The sequence below is a fragment of the Salmo salar genome, chromosome ssa19 (assembly GCF_905237065.1).
Source record: "Salmo salar chromosome ssa19, Ssal_v3.1, whole genome shotgun sequence".
In the NCBI taxonomy this organism is placed as follows: domain Eukaryota; kingdom Metazoa; phylum Chordata; class Actinopteri; order Salmoniformes; family Salmonidae; genus Salmo; species Salmo salar.
Window position 1 is genome coordinate 225,396 of NC_059460.1, and position 7,787 is coordinate 233,182.

The window sequence follows — 7,787 nt, forward strand, 5'->3', positions numbered from 1 at the left end:
TTTTTGTAAAACTGTTTATTTCTGTATTACATCATTGCAACTTGCTGAAAAGTGTCAACAGTGTTCCTATCATCCTGATTAAGCAGTACAGCAAAAATGGAACTTACAGAGTGCACTAAACATGATTTAGACCTTGTTTGTGAAAAACTATTTATTTCTGTATTTCATGATTGCAATTTGCTGAAAAGTGTCAACAATGTTCCTTTCATAGAGTTTAAACAGTACAGCAAAATGGAACTTACAGAGTGACTCAAACATGACTTAGACCTTGTTTTTGAAAAACTGTTTATTTCTGTATTTCATGATTGCAACTTGCTGAAAAGTGTTAACAGGGTTCCTTTCATCGAGTTTAAACAGTACAGCAAAATGGTACTTACAGATTGACCTTGTTTTTGAGAAACTGTTTATTTCTGTATTACATCATTGCAACTTGCTGAAAAGTGTCAACAGTGTTCCTATCATCATGATTAAGCAGTACAGCAAAAATGGTTCTTACAGAGTGCACTAAACATGATTTAGACCTTGTTTGTGAAAAACTATTTATTTCTGTATTTCATGATTGCAATTTGCTGAAAAGTGTCAACAATGTTCCTTTCATAGAGTTTAAACAGTACAGCAAAATGGTACTTACAGAGTGACCTTGTTTTTGAGAAACTGTTTATTTTTGTATTACATCATTTGCAACTTGCTGAAAAGTGTCAACAGTGTTCTTATCATCCTGATTAAGCAGTTCAACAAAAATGGTACTTACAGAGTGCATCAAACATGATTTAGACCTTGTTTGTGAAAAACTTTTTATTTCTCTATTTCATGATTGCAATTTGCTGAAAAGTGTCAACAATGTTCCTTTCATAGAGTTTAAACAGTACAGCAAAATGGTACTTACAGAGTGACCTTGTTTTTGAGAAACTGTTTATTTTTGTATTACATCATTTGCAACTTGCTGAAAAGTGTCAACAGTGTTCTTATCATCCTGATTAAGCAGTTCAACAAAAATGGTACTTACAGAGTGCATCAAACATGATTTAGACCTTGTTTGTGAAAAACTATTTATTTCTGTATTTCATGATTGCAACTTGCTGAAAAGGGTCAACAATGTTCCTTTCATCAAGCTTAAACAGTACAGCAAAATGGTACTTACAGAGTGAATCAAACATGACTTAGACCTTGTTTTTGAAAAACTGTTTATTTCTGTATTTCATGATTGCAACTTGCTGAAAAGTGTTAACAGGGTTCCTTTCATCGAGTTTAAACAGTACAGCAAAATGGTACTTACAGAGTGACCTTGTTTTTGAGAAACTGTTTATTTCTGTATTACATGATTGCAACTTGCTGAAAAGTGTCAACAGTGTTCCTTTCATAGAGTTTAAACAGTACAGCAAAATGGTACTTACAGAGTGACCTTGTTTTTGTAAAACTGTTTATTTCTGTATTACATCATTGCAACTTGCTGAAAAGTGTCAACAGTGTTCCTATCATCCTGATTAAGCAGTACAGCAAAAATGGAACTTACAGAGTGCACTAAACATGATTTAGACCTTGTTTGTGAAAAACTATTTATTTCTGTATTTCATGATTGCAATTTGCTGAAAAGTGTCAACAATGTTCCTTTCATAGAGTTTAAACAGTACAGCAAAATGGAACTTACAGAGTGACTCAAACATGACTTAGACCTTGTTTTTGAAAAACTGTTTATTTCTGTATTTCATGATTGCAACTTGCTGAAAAGTGTTAACAGGGTTCCTTTCATCGAGTTTAAACAGTACAGCAAAATGGTACTTACAGATTGACCTTGTTTTTGAGAAACTGTTTATTTCTGTATTACATCATTGCAACTTGCTGAAAAGTGTCAACAGTGTTCTTATCATCCTGATTAAGCAGTTAAAAAAAATGGTACTTACAGAGTGACCTTGTTTTTGAAAAACTGTTTATTTCTGTATTACATCATTGCAACTTGCTGAAAAGTGTCAACAGTGTTCCTATCATCATGATTAAGCAGTACAGCAAAAATGGTTCTTACAGAGTGCACTCAAACATGACTTAGACCTTGTTTTTGAAAAACTGTTTATTTCTGTATTTCATGATTGCAACTTGCTGAAAAGTGTCAACAATGTTCCTTTCATCGAGTTTAAACAGTACAGCAAAATGGTGCTTACAGAGTGACCTTGTTTTTGAGAAACTGTTTATTTCTGTATTACATGATTGCAACTTGCTGAAAAGTGTCAGCAGTGTTCCTATCATCCTGATTAAGCAATACAGCAAAAATGGTTCTTACAGAGTGCATCAAACATGATTTAGACCTTGTTTGTGAAAAACTATTTATTTCTGTATTTCATGATTGCAACTTGCTGAAAAGTGTTAACCTGTTATGGCTAGGGGGCAGTATTTTCACGGCTGGATAAAAAACGTACCCGATTTAATCTGGTTACTACTCCTGCCCAATTACTAGAATATGCATATAATTATTGGCTTTGGATAGAAAACACTCCAAAGTTTCTGAAACTGTTTGAATGGTGTCTGTGAGTATAACAGAACTCAAATGGCAGGTCAAAACCTGAGAGATTCCTTTACAGGAAGTGGCCTGTCTGACCATTTCTTGAACTTCTTTGCCATCTCTATCTTTTACAAAGGATCTCTGCTCTAACGTGACACTTCCTACGTCTTCCATGGGCGCTCAGAGCCCGGGAAAAACCTGAATGTCGTCATCCCAGTCCCAGGCTGAAACACATTATCGCCTTTCTCAAGTGGCCGATCAAGGGACTGTGGGCTTAGGCGCATGCCCTGGCCGCCCCCGTCTTTGTGATTTTTCCTCTGTTTGCCGAAAAGGAGATTCCCTGTCGGAATATTATCGCTTTTTTACGAGATAAATTGCATAAGAATTTATTTTAAACAGCGGTTGACATGCTTCGAAGTACAGTAATGGAATATTTATAATTTTTTTGTCACGAATTGAGCCATGCGCACGACCCTGATTTACCATTTCGGATAGTGTCTGGGACGCACGAACAAAACGCCGCTATTCGGATATAACGATGGATTATTTTGGACCAAACCAACATTTGTTATTGAAGTAGCAGTCCTGGGAGTGCATTCTGATGAAGACAACAAAAGGTAATCAAACTTTTATAATAGTAAATCTGATTTTGGTGAAGGCTAAACTTGCCGGGTGTCTAAATAGCTAGCCCGTGATGGCTGGGCTTATGTACTTAGAATTTTGGTGAAATGCACATTTTGCAATATTCTATTTTAAAATCGGACATATCGAGTGCATAGAGGAGTTCTCTATCTATAATTCTTAAAATAATTGTTATGCTTTTTGTGAACGTTTATCGTGAGTCATTTAGTAAATTGTTAGTAAATTCTCCGGAAGTTTGCGGGGGGTATGCTAGTTCTGAACGTCACATGCTAATGTAAAAAGCTGTTTTTGATATAAATATGAACTTTATTGAACAAAACATGCATGTATTGTATAACATAATGTCCTAGGTGTGTCATCTGATGAAGATCATCAAAGGTTAGTGCTGCATTTAGCTGTCTTCTGGGTTTTTGTGACATTATATGCTAGCTTGAAAAATGGGTGTCTGATTATTTCTGGCTGGGTACTCTGCTGACATAATCTAATGTTTTGCTTTCGCTGTAAAGCCTTTTTGAAATCGGACAGTGTGGTTAGATAAAGGAGAGTCTTGTCTTTAAAATGCTGTGAAATAGTCATATGTTTGAAAAATTGAAGTTTTTGTATTTTTGAGGAATTTGTAATTCGCGCCACGCCTATCATTGGATATTGGAGCAGGTGTTCCGCTAGCGGAACGTCTAGATGTAAGAGGTTAAATATATTTAATGGTCTCGTTGCAAAAGCTAAATTGTCGCAAGGGAACTTTTATTTATTTATTTTATTTAACCCGGGTAGCAAAGATTATAGCAAACACCACTGAAACTGAATTGGTGCTCGCTAGCTTTGCAAATTCAGCTATTGTTGGAAGCCAGCCAATATGAAAGAAACTATTAAAATTACAAAAGGTTGCAGCATATGTTGTGTAAATGGTGAACTCATACAGCTGTCAACTCTTGTCATTTTAACCTGTTGGAGATAGGGGGCAGTATTTGCACGGCCGGATAAAAAACATACCCGATTTAATCTGGTTACTACTCCTGCCCAGTAACTAGAATATGCATATAATTATTGGCTTTGGATAGAAAACACCCTAAAGTTTCTAAAACTGTTTGAATGGTGTCTGTGAGTATAACAGAACTCATATGGCAGGCAAAAACCTGAGAAGATTCCTTACAGGAAGTGGCCTGTCTGACAAGTTCTTGTTCTTCTTGGCTCTGTTTATTGAAAACTGAGGATCTTTGCTGTAACGTGACACTTCCTACGGCTCCCATAGGCTCTCAGAACCCAGGAAAAAGCTGAATGATGTAATTCCAGCCTCTGGCTGAAAAACATTAGCGCGTTTGGATAGTGGCCGGTCAGAGTACAATCAGACTGAGGCTCGTGCACGAGGGGATCCCATGTTTTTATTTTCTCTCTCTTTGTACGTAAACACGCTTTCCCGGTTGGAATATTATCGCTTTTTTACGAGAAAAATTGCATAAAAATTGATTTTAAACATGCTTCGAAGTACGGTAATGGAATATTTAGAATTTTTTTGTCACGAAATGCGTCGTGCGCGGCACCCTTGAACGCACGAACAAAAAAGAGGATATTTGAACATAACTATGGATTATTTTGAACCAAACCAACATTTGTTATTGAAGTAGAAGTCCTGGGAGTGCATTCTGACGAAGAACAGCAAAGGTAATAACATTTTTCTTATAGTAAATCTGACTTTGGTCAGGGCTAAACTTGGTGGGTGTCTAAATAGCTAGCCCTGTGATGCCGGGCTATCTACTCAGAATATTGCAAAATGTGCTTTCAACGAAAAGCTATTTTAAAATCGGACATAGCGAGTGCATAGAGGAGTTCTGTATCTATAATTCTTAAAATAATTGTTGTGTTTTTTGTGAACGTTTATCGTGAGTTATTCAGTAAATTCACCGGAAGTTTGCGGGGGGTATGCTAGTTCTGAACATCACATGCTAATGTAAAAGCTGGGTTTTGATATAAATATGAACTTGATTGAACAAAACATGCATGTATTGTATAACATAATGTCCTAGGGTTGTCATCTGATGAAGATCATCAAAGGTTAGTGCTGCATTTAGCTATGGTTTGGGTTTATGTGACATTATATGCTAGCTTGAAAAATGGGTGTCTGATTATTTCTGGCTAGGTACTCTGCTGACATAATCTAATGTTTTGCTTTCGTTGTAAAGCCATTTTGAAATTGGACAGTGTGGTTAGATTAATGAGAGTCTTGTCTTTAAAATGTTGTAAAATAGTCTTATGTTTGAGAAATTGAAGTAATAGCATTTCTAAGGTATTTGAATAACGCGCCATGGGATTCAACTGGCTGTTGAGTAGGTGGGACGATTTCGTCCCGCCGACCCTAGAGAGGTTAATCCGTTTCGCGTTTGCTAGCTACCTTTTAGATCGAAGCCCAAATAGAATGATAAAAGATAAGATGATAGATGCCCATCTCCTACTGTAAATAACCTACACACTGTGTGTGTGTGTGTAGCCAGCCAGCCAGGTAGAAAAATGGCAGAAAAATAAAAGACGGACATCAGAGTATTTTTCAGTACACCAAAACGCAAAGTAAGAACCCTAGTAGCCTAATATCTCAAAGACTAGTTGATAACATGTTTATAAGAAAGAAATGAAATTCTAATGGAAATGTTTCACAATGATGTCATTAGGCAAAGCAGGCAACAGATGGCACACAGACAACAGAGTTGGGGACAGATATGCAGGGACAGACTGGCAGAGACAGGGAGTCTCAGGTAAGTTTGTTGAGTCTTTGTTTGGCAACATTATGAAAGGTTCTCCATTTTTTTTACTTGTAAAATAGGAATATAATTGGAAAATGCCATGGATACCCCCACTCTCAACTTAAACTGGTGACTGAACTAAGATTTGTTAAAGGCAATGGTATTGCTGTTGTGAGTAATTGTGTAGTTTTGGGTACGGGTAGTTGGGAGTACGGCAAACACCTTATTTCTTTGGTTCCTCAATATACATTTACCATATTACAATGTAGGCTATGTGTTACAGCACTACTTTTGGTGTCCCCCCCAGGAATTGCTCTTGAGAAAATGTCATGTAATTGTCCCCCCCAAAGTTGATATCAGATTTTCTCCCCTGCTCCTCAAGTGAAAAATTCACTTTTCACTCATGTTTTTCAGTTTTGCACTTCTTAGAGAGAAGTCATATGTCCTAATTGCGCTCATGTAAAGCTGTTTTTATACTGTTGTGACCGTAGTACAACGTAATGACCGTCAAGGGGTTTGGACCTCCTAACGGTTAAGGTGTTGGACTGACAGTCAGAGGAACCCAGGTTCAAGTTCCAGTCAGTTCATTTGCTACAATACTGTTGTCATCTTCACCAGTGACTGCTCTAAGTTGATGATGTTATTGTTGTTGATATTGTTTGTGGTATTGTTTGCAGTTGGCCTGGGCAGGAAGGTACTGGTCTTTCCGTATGAGACAAACTTCAGCTTCGTGGTGCTCATCCCCCAGAATGAAATGGGCCTGCGCGCGTTCACTCTGTGTATGCGTGTGGCCACCGAGCTGGAAGGCGAGCGGCAGATCATCCTGTTTGCCTACCGCACCACAGACTACGAAGAGCTCAACGTGTGGCGCGAGCGGCGATGGTGCTTTCTTCCACCTGCCGCCCATCACCACCTTCAGAACAAGTCTCTGCCTCACCTGGGAGTCCCGTACTGGGCCGGCTGCCTTCTGGGTGGATGGCCGCCGCAGCACCTACCAGCTGTACAAGCCGGGCCAGACTATTCGGCCCAAGTAGACCGTCCTCTTGGGGCAAGAAGCGGACAAACACCTTGGAGACCTGGAGGCTATGCAGAGCTTTGTGGGACTATGTCTTGCCGAGGAGCCAAATCCAAGCCCTGCATTATGGACATAAGATCACCAAGGAAAACATCTTTGACTGGGCCACCATTGAGTACCAGCTGAACGGGAATGTGATGGTGGTGGATGATGACTGACTCGGAGTGGAATCACAAACAAATGCGGATGTGATCTATTTGTGTGTCTGTGCTGGACTGCTACTGACCTTTTTGTTTAGTTTGGTGTCCTAGGTTTAGTCACGTTCACACCTTATGCAGTCAATGAACTATGCTCACGCACAAAATATCAGTGGATCATAAGAAAATATGACTTAAATTTTGTGATCATTAAATAGTCTATGCAGGTCAAAACCAGATCCTTCACCAGACAGGCACCATGTATACACCATGTATAGCACTACCCTCTTTCAACACAATTCTTCTTTAGACATTCACTATTTATAGAATACTGTAGATACAGTATGTCCACTCACCTGCTGCATGGATGGTGAGATTAACCATATTTTCTAAGCATTGCATTCATTATGTTCATTTATGAAACAAGATGCCAAAATGTTTACACTTATTTCACAGTGGAAGTTTATTAGTCACCTTTTGCAACCTGCTAATTATCATAAATATTCAGTACAATTTACATTAAGTATTAAAATTAAGCTGGTATTTAGTTACAAAGCTAATGTATTTTTTGCTCTCAGCATGATAAAACATTTTATGTGGCCTTTTGTACGTTTCTCACGTGGCTGGTGAGTACTAATTTCAATGGAATGAATGTATTGTTGATGTACCTAATTTAACCACAAGGTGGCAGTATATGCTAGAGTTTT

The 7,787-nt window shown here is 38.1% G+C and overlaps 1 pseudogene; it reads left to right on the forward strand.

Annotated features, from left to right (window-relative positions):
• Positions 1–6,499: 6,499 nt before the first annotated feature.
• LOC106578291 (pentraxin fusion protein-like) lies at positions 6,500–7,101 on the forward strand (annotated as a pseudogene).
• Positions 7,102–7,787: the final 686 nt, after the last annotated feature.